Raw genomic sequence first — 15,590 nt, forward strand, 5'->3', positions numbered from 1 at the left:
CAGGGAATTGTCTGTGTCAGGGGGTGGGGGTGTAGCATTGAGTGAGTACGCAGAGAGCAGTGACAGCTGGGCAGGATCATGGGGCATGCAACAGTGTACTGGGGCCAGCACTAGCTTATATCCAGGGTGGGGTGTGGGCCAACAAGGGCTCTATGGAGCCAGGCTGGGCTGCACCAGCAGGGAGAGTGGGGAGCCAGCCTGACTCCATAGAGCCCCTGCCAGCTTGGGCCCTGTGCTCCTGCCACCCCTCCCTGGGCCCCTGCTGGTGCTGGCCCTGGTGCAGGAGTGTGGCCCCCGCGCTCCTGCCCAGTTGTTGCTGTGCTTCACGTGTTCACTCACAACCCTTTCCCCCTACCTTCCACAGCCATTTCCCCACTCCCCTCCATCTTCTGCAGCCATTTCCCTGCTTTCCCGCTGCCCGCCAGCCACTCTGGCACCACGTAGTTCCTGACTGCATTGCCAGGACTGCAGGAGCCAGCCTGGCCTGGCCCTGAGGACTGGGGCAAGTGCTGCAGTCCTTCCCTTCCCCCCCCCCGCTTCTTATCTGAATTTTCCTCTGGTGCTGGGAGGCAGGAACAGCCCCAGGGTCCCAGGCCAGAAGCCTTTGCTAGACACAGGCTTCCTGCTGGGTGTGGGTGTGGGTGAGGGTGGGGGCAGGGGTCAGGCCAGCCTTGCTGCTGTGGCTTAGTCCTGCCTCCAGCTCACCCTGGGTCTTACTGCCACTGGCTCCTGTCATCTTTGACAGGCACCCAAAGGCAGATAAAAAATTTAGAAAATTAATATTTAGGGGCCCTGTGGGCTGGATAGAATGGCCCGCAGGCTGTATTTTGCCCACCCCTGCTGTAGGCTTTTAAAGCCTGAGGCAAGGACTGCCATAGAGGCAGCCCAGCCCTGGGGCAGGAGAGGCTTCTAGCCTGGAACCCTGCAGCTAGCCTGAGGCCAGCCCCCTAGTGGCAGGGCAGACCTGGGAGCAAACCTGCTCCTGGGTCATGTCTACACGTTCATTATTGTGCAGTAACTAATCCTGCATAAATCTGCTACCTGCATCTGCAGGTAGCAAATTTACTCATAATTAAGGATTTTTACTATGCAGTAAGTGCACGCACATGTAGATGTGTGCACTTACTGCGCAGTAAGCTAAGCTACTGCGCGTTTAGGTGTCTCATGTAGACACGCCCGCTCTGAAATCCTTATTCTATTCCATTGTTGCTGTCAGGACAGCAACTACCACATATTGGGAAGTACTATTTATTTTCTTAATAAACATATTAAAAGCAAAAGTTGCTGAGAGTTCTTCTGTAAGTCAAACAGATGGGGGCCAAAGCTAAAGCTGATGGAGTCTTATTTGCACACTTCTCTCAACCAAGAGAGCTCAAGGAGGAGTCACATTTGACATTGGCTGCTAAGTGACTGGAACATGGGTATGTACCATCTGAGGCTCAGTGAAGCAGTGTGTATAATAATCAGGCTATGCTTCTTGTCCTTTGCAGAATGGTAATCTATTCAGTTTACAGTTCTTCATCTGTTTAAAATTCTTCTCCCAGCAATTCCAGCAAGTCACTGCCTCCTGGGTGAGGGTAAAGACCAGTAAAATAAAGCTAATACCAAGGTCTTGTGTTTGCAACTCTGTTTACAACTCAGGAGAACCACTATATTTAACCTTTTGAATCCACAGATACAAGCCACCTGTCCCAGGCCTGACAAAAAACTCAGTTCATGGAGCAAAGCTTGCTCAATAAGAGCTGATTCTCTCTCTTCTGTATACAGTGGTTTAAAAATGGAATGAATTCTCAACCTTCTTGTTGCTAAAGGTATTTTCACTGATATGAAGAAGAATATAAAAAAATGAACTAATTTGAAATGAAGCCTGCTTAGGACAGCCCTGCAGAATCCTCATTTAGACCAGCCAGTGTCTTGCTTTGAGCCTCTTTGAGGTCCATGGTAAATCCTGTGGGACACATGCTCTTTGAGGCATTCACTGGCACTGCAGTTAGTGCATCTGTTCCTCAGCTCTCACCCTTGGGGGCTCTCGGGCCCAGAACCCTTCTTGTTCCTTCTGGAACTTGGTAGGTGATGGGGTTTGACTGTGGACTGATCACCAGAGACAAGGTCAGGGACTTTCTATGTCTGCTCCTGACCATGAATTCTGAGGGGACTTGTTAGGTATTGACTTTGTCAGCATCCATATCGACTGACATTGTTGAGGCTGATGAGGGTTGGTGTGGACCTTAGGCAGTGGGTATTCAGTGCTGCATCAAAGGTCTCAATCTTGGGTCTAAGGCCAAACCAAGAGACTCCTTTCAGAGTAAGATTCTTAGTTTCCCTCCACAGTGCCTATGAATCCTTGGTTTGAAGCAAATGGTGCCCAACCTTTTGGTACTGTGGGCCACACGGGCTTTGCCATATCTTGCCAGTGGGCCTGATCTGGTGTGGTGGGGCCTGGCCTAAATGTGATGAATGGGAAATGGAAGCACAAGGGATGCAACTCTAGACTAGGTTTTTTCATCCAGAAAGGCTGCAAAGTGCACAGTCCTGGGGCAGAGGGTGTGTGTGCACCTGTGTACCTAGCCTGCTGTTGTACACAACGAAGACTGCATGCCAGGAAAAAAACCTGCAAAGGTATTCAGGAAGGATGTAATGACTGGTTGGAATCTCAAGAGGCTGGCAACCTGCCTTTGAATCTGTAGTGGCCAGAGGGGTCAGAATTCATTCACAAGGGCTCTGTATCCCCTTGACTCTAGATACTAAAGGTGAACTCAAAGGCAGGCCAACACCGACAGTCACCTTTGCAGTGCCGGCATTACCCTTCAGAATTCCCTAATGATGTGTGACTGCATTAGAAGAGTCACAGCTCAAGATCTGAGGAGACTGCAACCTAAGGAGATAGCTGTGACTGGAGGCCCAAGTACTGCTTTATACAACATTATATTCTGGAATCCTTAGAAGAGGGTTTGTGGGGCAGAAGCAAGCCGTGTCAGACTAAGGACATAAATTGATACTGTTAGTGTCTCTACATGGTGAGAAAAGCTAACAAAACTTATCTACTTATCAAGGTTTAGTGTCTTTCCTAAAACACTGTGTAGGCAAGTCCCAGGAGCTCTAAAGCAGGGGTGTTCAACCTCTGGCCCACAGAGCCACGGTATTTAGCCTGTGGGGGCTCCCCATGTGTTGGGAACTTTGGTGGGAGGGGAGCAGTGGCAAGTAATACTTCCATCCTTCTCCTGCTGCTAAATTTCCAAGACCCACATGACTGGGTTGGGGTCAGGCCATGCCTACTTCCCCTACCCCCTGCCTCTGGCACATGGCCAGATTGGGGCTGGGCAACTCCCTAGACCTCACCCCCCCACACACATAGCCAGATCAGGCCTTGTCTTACTGCGCTGAATGCCAGGATCAGGTCCTCTGGCAGGATCCGGCTCACAGACAGGCTGAGCACTATTCATCTGACACAAAGGGGGAAAAAGGTTGAGCACCACTTCTCTAAGGCATTAATTTCTCTGTGAATGGTGCTGTCCAGGGCCGTCCTTAGGGGGTACGAATTGGGGCATTTACCTTGGGCCCTGCGCTTTAGGGGGCCCCGTGGAACCAGGCAGAGTGGCTGCGGTGACTCTGCGCTGCCACCAGCTTCGTGTCCGGCCACTCCCCCCCATGACTGAATCTGCTGCCACCTTCCTCGCGTCCGGGGCGGGGCCCCGCACAGGCTGATTTGCCCTGAGCCCTGCACCTGCTCGGGTCATCTCTGGTGCTGTCCTTACCCACACCTTATCTTTTATCAGCCACAGTTTAGCATCCACAGGAACACAGCTGATACGATTATCCATGAAATCACGAGAAAAAAAAACTTCCTTGGGAAAGTTTCAAGTGGTAATTGTGTCACACTATCTCTGAATATGAAAGAAACCATTCAAAGCACAAATGAGCTAGTCTTTTCCCTTCCTACTTCAAGCATTTAGCCAAAATTAGGGTACTATGGGACTGTATAATGTATTTCTTGCAGTAACAGAGGAGTGGACTTGATGATACAAAATTCCCCTTCCAGGCCCATGTTTTTATGTTTCCATTAGGAGGAGAACCAGATGATAGGCTTTTATTTCTTTGGTATGATCCTGTTTATCTAACAAAAAATGCACCTGAGGGCCTATTTCCCTGGATGCAGTAAGAATAAAACAACAGGAGGCAGTTTCTTTGTTCAAGTCCCCAAATGTCTTTCCAACATTCTGCTGGAAGTACTCTCTCCTGGTTTTCTTAGGCTGAGTCTGCATGACAGAGTTTTGTATGGGAAAATTCTGCCACAAAGTTATGTAAGTTCTGTATGCCCAAATCCTGCATTTGCATTTAGACATGTTTTGGGGTGCTGGCTCCCATACTTAAGCTATTGCTAAAGAAAATACATGTGATTCTCTTTGTTCAGTAGAACATTTAGCCTGCCTGGGCAGCTAGTGCACCCCTCAGCTTCAGTGAGATTCAGCCAGCCTCCAGCATAACATTAGCAAATGCAGTTCCCCTATTAAGAGTCTCATATCATGTCTTCTATTTTGATTGGAGTTGTCATAGTCACTTAAGACCCTCTGGAGCAGGAGCAGGCAATTATTTTGGGTGGAGGGCTGCTTAACAAGGTTTGATGAGCTGTCAAGGGCCACATGGATAGTCCTGCCCCTTGACAATTGCCCTGCCCCTTGTCGCCATCCTGTGACCAGAAGTCCCACCCCTAATCCCTGACCTTTGCCAGCAGAAGTCCCTCCACTTGACCCCCAGAAATACTCCTTTTGGGAGTGGGGGTTGCCATCTTAGAACCATAAAAAACTAAATCATACACTAGAAGTCAAACACCTACTATAACATTTTAATTTTATTACAAAAAATATTTTTGTCATGATTTGTGTTTGCATAGGGGCGCTCAGGGTGCAGGCACATGGTGAGAGACAGCTCTGGCCAGTGCTGCACATCGCAGTGAGGGGCACAACCTCTGTCTATATCACTGGTGCTCCCTGCCACTCACATACAGCACCTGCACTTGCCCAGCACAGGAGGGAAGCCCCACATGCTGCTGCTGGGGCTGCTCAGCATAGGAGAGCAGCCTCAGGCACAAGGAATCTTGCTACCCCACTCCACCCTCCTGTGCTGGGACCCACCTGCTGGGCCACAGAGGTGGCTCCTGCCTATGCTGGTCTGGTCAGGCTGCAGCCCCATGCCCACTGTGGGTACACAAATCTGGTGGGGCATGTGTCCCCCACGCCCTATACCCCCTCCTGTTCCACACACCCACGCCCCTGTTCTACACACTAGGGGGTTGGGGCCAGTGGGTCAGGAGTGAGGAGGGGCACCAAGCTGGGCCAGGGGGATGTTTTCTGCTTAAACTATTTTATTTACTGGGTCGGGACGGGACTAGCCATCAATGTTTACAAATGGGTCCTGGTACAAAAAAGATAGATACCTGCTGTAGCAGTAGCAGAGTGTGGCTGTGTTCAATAAGATTATAGTTGGTTTTTGTTGATCCTCCCAATCCCACCTACGGGTTGGGAGGGTGGAGGATTGAGCCGATCCAGGGAGAGAGCATCTTCCCTTGCTTTTCCATGCATTTCTTCCCCTGGTTCCGCCCCCATGGAGCTCAGTTGCTGTCTCTGGATGGGAGGGGGGAGAAGGCAGGGGAGGGCAGGAGCCCCCCATCCTGAGTGAGAGGCTCCAGTCTACCCGCCACCCCAGTCTAAGGGCCTGAGAAAACCACATAAGGGACCTCCCTCCTTTGCCTTCTCCCCCTCCCATCCTGAGACAGCAGGCCGAGCAGGAGGGTTAATTTGTCGTGCCATTGGAGCAGTCTGCAGCTGTGCTCTTCTGTTTGGGCACAGCTTTAGAGCAATTTCAAGGGTCCAATTGCAAAACAAATGTCACTTCTGTCTGCGCCCTTAGTTCCATACCATACAAGCATGATTAAAAAAATACATGTCTACACGGCTACATTAGCAGGCTACAATGAAGCTTCCTTTTGAAGTCATCAGGAATTGTGTGTGCGCCTAGCTAATGGAAGACTTGTGCAGACTGTTAGAGTTTTGTTTCTTGTTCCTCTCCACTCCTATTTGTATTTCATCTGCCTTAAGATTTGTCATAGGCCAGGGGGTGGCCAGATGAGTGCCACATGACCAGTTCACAGGCTGGATGAATGGCATAGGGATGGGCTTGCAGGTTGGATCAGGCCCTTGCACCTACCTCTCCCCTTCTGCCACCCGTTCCATACCGGATCCAAGGTCCTAGGTGCCTGCTCTGAGCACTCTGAGGCATGAGCTGCACACAGTGCCTGCTCTGGGACCCAGTCTGTACATGGCACATGCCCTGGACCAACTCCAGGACAAAGCTGTCTTTCTGTTACTTGTTTGTACGTGCTTCCATTCTGACATCTAGGTGCTATTGCACTACTAATTAGCAATATGAATTTTAATGTAGCTACATGCATGTTGTGGTGTTATTAACTTCTCATTTCCCTTTGTTTAGTCATTTTGAATGCAGTGTCAAACATGATACTCTGTGTGCACTGCTCTTCAATGGTGCTTTTTTAAACTTATATATGTAGATTAATATTAAGTCACGTGTTTCAGTTTGCTGGGTAGCCTTGAGATATTTAGACTACTTGCATTGTTTAAATGACAGCTGCTGTGAATTGATGGATAAACTGTACTTTATTGTGAGCCTGGAAGATGTGACAATGAAAACTGCCTGTGGACATGCACTGCTGTCACCTAAAGTACAAAGAAGGGCTGTTCTTGGTTGCAGCCCCCCCAAAAACTAAGATTTGGGTATGGGTTCATGTGCATTCTTGGCATAGGGTTTAGTTACTGTGGTTACCACATGATAGTTACAGCAAAATTATGGCTAATACATGGCAGCTAATTGTTGCTTTTTGAGATCCAAAGTACAGATCTTAACAGAAGCTTCAGGTTCCCATAGAGGACCTAAAGCCTGTACAGCCATACAGTGTTTGGCAGAATGTTTATGATGCTGCGCTGTAGTCTGCTGGGATTCAGTTTTTCCCTATTGCTAGGCAGTGATGGCATTTGTGCATGTTTGCACCACAGTGCCAGGCACTTTGAAAAGCACCTGGTTCTGCAACGCATGCATTTGTATAAACAGCAAAATGCACGTCAGCACTGAGAAAATGCGGTGGTGTGCTTTTGAACGAAAACATCTTTGAGGTGTTTTAGTTCAAAAGCATGCCGCCTCCATTTTCTCAGCACTAATGTGCATTTCACCATTTATACAAATGCGTATGATACACAATTAATTGAGTCTGCTTTGACATGCTGATTTCCGGTGTGTCAGAGCAGACAAATGTATGTGTATAAATGCCCTGAGAGAGGCTGTGTCCTTCAGCCTGTGCTAGCCTCTTCCATGCAGCACCACTGAGCTCCTGTTTGCCTTCAGTTTGCTTTCTTACAGATTTTTCTAAGGTAATGGGGAGTTGAGGGAAAATGGACAAATAATCCTGTCTGGCAGTACCTGAGGTCAGGCAGCTTGGTCTCTCTGAGCTCTGGGATTCATAGGAGAGCTCCTTAGGCCAGGTGTTGAGGTCATTTCTTCCTGCAGATGTAGCAGGTGAAGAAGCTGATTTATGTTGACTATGTGAAGCTTTTAGTAGTCTCCAGCTTTCCTAAAGCACTTCCCAACGAGGATCCAGTAGCTGCCCCCAGCAGGTGGACTGGACTTCCTTGTACCGTGGAGTGCAGCAGTATATGAAATGTCCTGACTTCTGTACTGCTTCACAGAACAGGTCCTGGGCGTAGGCTCTGAGCAGAGGTTAGTGTTTCTTGCAATCAGTTGATCCTGAGTTTTCTGCCCCGTATCTTATTGGAGAGGCCTGATTCCCCACTGCACAAGAGTCCCTTGTTTAGTGGTAAGCTTCTCTGTTCAGAACTTCCAGTTGTCCTCTCCATGGAAGCAGCAGCCCTGTCAGCCCACATCTAACCAGGCTGCTTTTGTGCTAGCAGCTCTCTGCCATGCTTAGTGGTAAAAGTCTGGTAGACAACCCCCATTTAGAAACAAATTCTGTAGTGTTCTTAAGGTTAAAACATTGCAGTGGTTAAGTGGTTGGATGAGATTTGGGTGTTGTAAGGTCAGGAGGGAGGCTTCTGTGATCTGGGCACAAGTGAGTGTGTTAGGGGTGGGGTGGGAGGTCTGTTTTTACTCTGTAATGCTCTGTTACTATTTCTGGTTAAAGTCAGCCTTACTAATGGTGGTGTTTCCTGCAAACTGGGCTGTCTTGGGTTTGAGCAGAACTTTCCACTGTATGAATGTGGAGAGAGTAATGCCACTCTGCCAAGGCAGAGTACAGTGGATCAAGAATGCTGGGTGCTTTTGTTTTGCTTTCTAATGCATTGTGAAGAAAACCAGGACTCTGTCATCAAGCAGAGGAGATCAAGATGGCTGAGCCCTGGTTTTGGACTCCTTGTGGTTCCAGTGAGGCAGATGTGCAAGAGGTTTTTTCCACCACTGTTCCTTCTGTCCCAGAAAGGAGAAGTCACTTTGACTTTTAAGTTCTCCTGAGAATACACAGTGACACTTTCAGAGACCATGTTTTCACTTGGCTTTGTATCTTTCACAGTCATTGTCCATCTAGCATAGGGGTGGGCAAAATATGGCTCATGGGCCACATCCAGCCTGGCAGGCCATTCTACTCAGCTTGCAGGGCCTCTAAAAAAATTAGAAAATTAATATTTATCTGCTCCTGGCTGCCTGCCCCAGCAGCAAGCCCCACCCTGCCTGACCCTGCTCCATCCCCAAGCAGAGGCTTCTGGCCTGGGACCTGTGGGGCTGTTCCTGCCTCCCTCTGCTGGAGAGGGAAACTCAGATAAGAATGGAAGGGGTGAGGGGGGTGCGGGGAGGACCATGGGTGATCACCCCAGTCTTTAGGGCTGGGCTGGCTCCTGATGAGTCCTGTGGTTGTGGCGATGCAGCCAGGAGCCATGTGGTGCTGGAGTGGGCAGGAAAGCAGGGAAATGGCAGCTACAGGTTGGGGGGGGAGGGGGCAGTGGCAGCGAGCGGGCATGCGGGAGTGCTGGGCTGTTGGGGCCCAGAGTAGGGTGGCAGGAGCATGGGAACCCTGGCCCCCCTCCAGCACAGCTGGTGCTGGACCCTCACCCCTCTCTGGGCCCCACCAGTGCTGGACCTGGGACACCAGTGCAGGCCCTGTGCTCCTGCCCAGCTATTGTTGCGCTCCTGAGCACCCGGTCACTGCCGTTCCCCCCTGCCTGTAGCTACCATTTCCCTGCTTTCCTGCCTGCTGCCAGCCACTCCAGCACCACATGGCTCCTGGCTACATTGCCAGACTGCAGGAGCCTGTGGCTTGTGCTCGTACTCCAGGGCCAGCAGCAGGAGTGTGTGTGTGTGCGCATGTGTGTGTAAAGGGAGGGAGGGACATGTACCCACACCTCCCCTTGCATGGCCATACACGCAGACACCCACACACCCTCGCCACCCTCACCCCACACAGCCCCCCACAAACCAGTACCCACCTCCCATGCCACCCACACCCCACAGTATATTTCATGTTAAGGTATTATGCAATCACCTCTATGTATATTACACAAACACATGTAAATCAGGACAAAATATTTTTTTAAACCAAATTAATGAATGTTGTAGATGTTCACTTTTTAGAATATAATTTGGTATTTTTCTGATTCAAAGATGGCAAAACCCCTTGCTAAAAGGAGTACTTCCGGGGGCAAGGGGAGGGACTTCTGGTCACAAGATGGCAGCCAGGGGGCGGGGCACCTGTCAAGGGGCAGGGCTACCCATGAGACCCTCAACAGCTTGCCAAAACCCATTAAGTGGCCCTCTAGCTGAAATAATTGCAGTCTCCTGATGTAGCAGGCAAAGCTTCTGCCTGCATGCTCTTCAACTTCGCCAGCAAGTCCCAGGCTGGAGTGTAAAAAATCTTGTGAGATGCCCCTGGAGTAACACTGTATTCAGTGGAATAACTGTACTGGCAGAAAGGAGGGTTCTATCATCTCAGAGAAGACTTGAGAATGGATTTGGAGTTCTGCTGGCAAAACTTTACAGAATAGATTAGACCATAGAAGTCTGGATTGCTTGGCTGGTTCTGACACTCTGTCCAAGGTGCCCTCATTTTACGTATATAAAAATATGTGAGAGAACCCTAACACATTTGCTGCATCATAAGCCAAAATCAACCTGTCCAGGAAGCTTCAGATAAGGCTCGTTTGAAAGATTCTGGTGAGGTTCAGTGTGGCAGATAGGGGTGCACCAATAGAGAATTTTGGGGCCGATACTGATGGCTGATTTTTAACGAGCCCTATCAGGTAATACCAATTTGATTTCGATATGCAGCTGGACAGCATAGAGAGTGGCGTATGGCTGGTAAGTCTGTTGTGAGGGGGGAGGAGGGAAGAGGCATGGCAGGGGGCAGATCAAAGTCCCTGCAGTGAGGGAGGGAGTGGAGCTGGGGCAGGGGCAGGCGCTGCACAGCCAGGGTAAAGCAGGAGACAGAACCGTGAGGGGCTCGTCCAGGAGATGTCAGGGGCCCCCCCAGGAGGTGTGCACGGGGTAGGGTGGGCTGCCGCTGCAGGCTGGGGCCAGGGCCAGGGCTGGGGCGGTGCTGGGCTCTTCCTGGCTGGGGGCTGGGCCTGGCTGCCCTCAGGGTGTGCAGTGGCAGTGCTGGGAGTGGGGCTACAGGACAGTGCTCTAGCCAGCCCAAAATTCGCCATAACCCCCCCAAACCTCCTTTCCAGTGCCACTGCTGCCTGCTCCAAGCTCAGCCAGACCCAGCTCCCCCACTGGGAAGAGCCTAGGGCTGCCCCCTGCCCCAGCCCTCAGTGGCAGTCCGCCCTTGCCCCACATGCAGATCGGGGCACATACCCCCATGTCCTCCCGGGGTGCATGCAGTGGCGGTAGCTGCCCTCCCGACATCTCCTGGATGAGCCACTCACAAATCTGTCCCCTGCTCTGCCCCGTCTGTGTGACACTTGCCTCTGCCCCAGCTCTACTCCCTCCCTCACTGTGGGGGCCTCAGTTTGTCCCCCCAGGCCCTTCCCTCACAACAGACTTACCAGCTGGACCTGGCTGCTCTCCAAGCTGCTGGGCTGAGCTCCTGGCCACCTGTGTGCTGTGGCTGTGCGCATGCACGGGACATTTTTTGGTGGTATTATCGGCTGTAACAGCCAAAGAAAACAGATTGCCGATACAGTCAATTTTCCTTATATCGCTGCTGATCCGCTATGGAACTGATGTTCCTCTAGTGGCAGCCCAACTATGAAATGAGGAAGTTGTTTCTCTGGTGTGTTTTGGCCACCAGCACAGGTCCTGGTGACTGGATCTTGGATTTTAAAGATCAGGAGGTAAAGATGGTGTGACACATCATGACACAACATATTTTTCTCCAGTTAAAGAGGAACTAAAAGCTTTACTAATATGCTAGGGGGCTAGCACTGTATTATTCAGTTTAAGATCAAAGCAAAAACAAATATAACTATTGGACTATGCATTAATTTGCTATATTACATATTAATTTTTTAAAAACACAATGAACTAGGCAAAAATAGTCAGAAAAATATGGTCATTAATCCTGTAATTGTTATAGTTAAATCATCTCTTTCAGATTCATAAAACAAAATGTAGCCTCCTTCAGCATCGTGACAGTGCCTCCAGTACCTCACTGTCAGACATTTCTATACCTGAGTTAAATATTACCCTACCCGAGTAAAGGTTTGTAGCTAGCAGTAAAAGCAGCCTGCTGGGCTGCAAAATGGAAGAGAGACATTACCACTAATGGCTAACAAACAGCTACATTGCAGAAGAAAGGTTATTTTGAACAGTGGAACATCAAGACCATTAAGAAGGAGAGAGGGTCTTTAACACCTGTAGAGTGGAGAGAGATTAGCAGGAATCAGGGAGATGATAATAAACCATGAAGCCAGTTTACTCGCAGTGCTGCTTCAATTGAAGTGCTGCTGTAGTTGTGTTTAAAGTTTGGGTAGAGTAGTAATCAAGGGGGTGCAACTGTACCACTGGATCTGCCCCAGTGGCAGTAGGAACTGTCTGACTGCTGGTTCCCGCTCTGTGGGGTTCTGCAGTGAATTCCAGCCAAATATTATTGAAAGATGGGGCTGGTGAGCTGACTTCAGTCATTCTGCTCCCACTTTGTGCAGCTTTCTAGCTTTTTCTCCTGCTTCCCTCTTCCAGTAAGAATGCAGGGCTGGAAGGGACAACCTGGGCCATGCAATCCAAACCCTGCTACCACAGGTAGCTGAACCATGTAATTTGTCTCATGTATTTATGGAATCTGGTCTTAAATAGATTTAATAGATTTTAGGGTCGGAAGGGACCTATTAGATCACTGAGTCCGACCCCCTGCCCTGAGCAGGAAAGAGTTCTGGGTTCAGATGACCCCCAGCCAGGTTTTTGTCCAATCTCCCTTTAAATACCACCACCTCTGTTGGAAATGTATTCTATGTTTTGGCAATCCTCACAGTGAAGAATTTTTTCCTGATGTCCAATCTAAATTTGCTACCCTTCAGTTTGTGGCCATTGTTTCTAGTTACCCCTATTTCCTGCTGCCCCCCCCGCCCCATGAGTTTGTAGATGGCTACAAGATCACCTCTCAGCCTTCTATTGCAGAGGCTGAAGGGATTCAGATCCCTCAATCGGTCCTCGTAGGGTTTTTCCTGTAGGCCTTTAACAAGACAGGTGGCCCTCCTCTGAACCCTTTCCAGGTTATCTACATCCCTCCTAAAGTGCGGCGCCCAAAACTGGATGCAGTACTCCAGCTGTGGCCTGACCAGTGCTGCATAGAGGGGAAGTATCCCTTCCCTAGACCTGTTTGTGATGCACTTACTTATGCAAGAAACAGTGCGGTTAGCTTTACTTTTACTTCATCGCATCGGCAACTCGTGTTCATTTTGGAGTTGACTATGACTCCGAGATCCCTTTCCACAGTTGTGCTACTTAAGTGGAATGATACCACCCAGCCTATAGGAGTGTTGATGATTCTTCCTCCCTAGGTGTAACATCCTATTCTGTTCCACCCATGTCATTAGGGTTTTTGTCCTTTGCAACTCTGATCGTTAGGAAGCTTTTTCTAATTTCCTGTTTAGATTTATTCCTGGGCAGTTTTACAGTCTTTTGTTCTTGTGGCAACACTGACCCTTAGCTTAAATGACTTGCTTCCCTCTCTCAGATTTGCCCCCTCATACTTATGGGCAGCAGCCTCCCCTCCTCTCAGCTATTGTTTGACTTCGATAAACAAGCCAAGTTCTTGTAAAATTTTCTGTCCGCTCCTGTGATCGTTGTAGCAGCATCACTTAGTAATACCCATTCCAGTCTGAATCAGTGCTTCTCACTGTTTAGGATGAGATCTTACCAGTGCCTTGTCCAGCAGTACTAATACCCCAGTCAATACTGGAAAAATCTTGGCTGATAAATTCTCAGGTTGCACTCATTGTTTTTCATGAGTATATTGTATTGGTGGCTCCTGCTTATCCCACGACTAGTAATATGCTTAGGTCCTCCTTTTTTGTTTCGAATCAATGAGCTCCGATTTGTTAGTCCACCACCTGCAAGACCTTGCATTTTTTTGTACTATTGATTTTTATCCCATTCTTATTATTCTAGTCCTGAAGGGGATTCACTTGTTTCTGTATGATTTTTTATGTGATCCTTGACAGTACCTTTTAACTTTGTATCATCAGCACAACCATATTTTTTGTGTAATTAATGAAAGTGTTAAACAGCCCTTTGCCATTTCCCATCTTCACTAATAATTTCTCAAGTAGTATTACATAAAATGTTTTCCTGCAGTCTAGAAAGGAGAACCCTACTGTATTTCCCTTTTACTAGAAAATCATTTGTTTTCACAGGAAGCTAGCAGGTTAATCTGGCTTGATCTATCTCTGCCAAGTTCACATTGCAAATTTACCTGTTTTCCATTTATTCCCATCTCTTTATTCTTTCCTTCAAACTGGGACCCCTTATCTTATTCCTGAGCTAGGTATAGTTCTTGCTAATGTAAAACAGGCAGGAAAGTCCTTCCTGAAGTCATTTTCCACAGTTGGAGAAATTGCAGGAATATACTATTTCTAGTACTTTGCAGCGTGACTTTGTATTTTATGTGTGAAATACTCAAAATCTGCCTCCAGTTTGACTGACTCTCTAATTTTAGGCAGATTTGGCCTCATTCCACATGAGAGCAAGTCTTGGGAATGGGGTTTTGGTTGTAGCCGTGTTGGTCTAAGGACATAGGCAGGCAAGGTTCTTTGAGTAGATGTGATATCTTTTATTAGACCAACTGGAAAGGGTGGGGTAGATGAGGAGGGGGATACAGGAACAGAAAGATCAGAGACAGTAACAGACAGACAATTTCTGCTCTTGAAATATAACAGATGAAATTGCTAAACTTGACAAGCAAGTCAGTGCATGCCAAGCTGCTTAGATCCTCTTCGTGCCCCACAGGGAGCATAGGAGGAATAGACTTCCTGGTACAGTTCATGCAGGGTTAGAGAACTGCATAGGACTAAGAAAAAAGAAGCTGTACCTGCTTTTTTGTTAAAATATTTCTCCAGGTTAAAGCTGTAAATTTCACCTAGAAATAAAGTGCACATTATATGTGAAAGGAGTTCATCATTGGAGCTACTTCACCATAATTCTGCATTTTTTGTCACTTAGGGCATTTTTACATGTACTCCAGGAGGCACAGGGGGGTGCTTTAATTAGCGAGCGTTTTTATTTAAAAGCATCTGAGGGTCATGCGTATCAGCGTCCCCTGCCCTGAAGAATGGCGGCAGGGCGCTTTGGACTAAAGTTCATTGAACAAGCTTTAGTTCAAAGCGCCCCAGTAGGAGTTGCATCTCCATGGATGGTTTTGCTGATGCTGTGTTGGCCAAATGATGAGATCTGTTTATGTTTGTAGTTGACAACTGTGTGGCAGAGCTGTGAAGTATAGACAAAGCCTCAGTATCAGCAAAAAGCAGTGCCTGAACTCTTTGAGGAGCTCCTGATGTGCTTGGATGGGATTTCCTCACCCACTTTGTAGCATTTGTACCTAGCACCTTCAGCTTTCTCTGTGCCAGGGGCTCCATCTTTTTCACCTTGTTTGAGCTCATCTTAGAGATACTGCTCCCTGTTTCCCTGTACCTCCACCCTCATCCTGTCCCATCAGAGCATATGTAGACCCTGAGGCACAGCAGTAAGGATTTACCTGGACAAGAAGTACCAGGAAGGTATTTAATGTTTAGTTAGCTTCTTTAAATATTATTCATCAGTTGGAAAATGCAGCAGAAACTCAGAGGGCCATGTGTAGTGAGATAAGTGCTCAGATGCAGAGAGTACAAGAGAGGGAGGGGATGGGTGTGGGACTATGTGTATTGACAGGTTAGTTGCCTGTGGAGGCATGTAGGCCTTGACAAAGGGGTAAGTCTTGACATGCTTTCTCTGTGTGAGGGGATGGACTGCTTCAGGTCAGTATGGGCCTGTCCAAACCCAGTTGTGAGACCAGCTTTCCTCAGCACAGCGGCAGTGGGAATGTTTTTTGAGTGCTCTGTACTGAAGCTTGAGTTTCTGGTTGCTTGGACAATGAGTCACAAATGGCA

The 15,590-nt window shown here is 48.4% G+C and overlaps 1 protein-coding gene across 5 annotated transcripts in view; it reads left to right on the forward strand.

Annotated features, from left to right (window-relative positions):
* Positions 1-15,590, forward strand: part of PTK7 (protein tyrosine kinase 7 (inactive)) — a 187,375-nt gene that overhangs the window by 119,184 nt on the left and 52,601 nt on the right. The window lies entirely within an intron of this gene.

This window comes from Alligator sinensis, unplaced genomic scaffold (genome assembly GCF_000455745.1).
Source record: "Alligator sinensis unplaced genomic scaffold, ASM45574v1 scaffold390_1, whole genome shotgun sequence".
NCBI classification, from domain to species: Eukaryota; Metazoa; Chordata; order Crocodylia; family Alligatoridae; genus Alligator; species Alligator sinensis.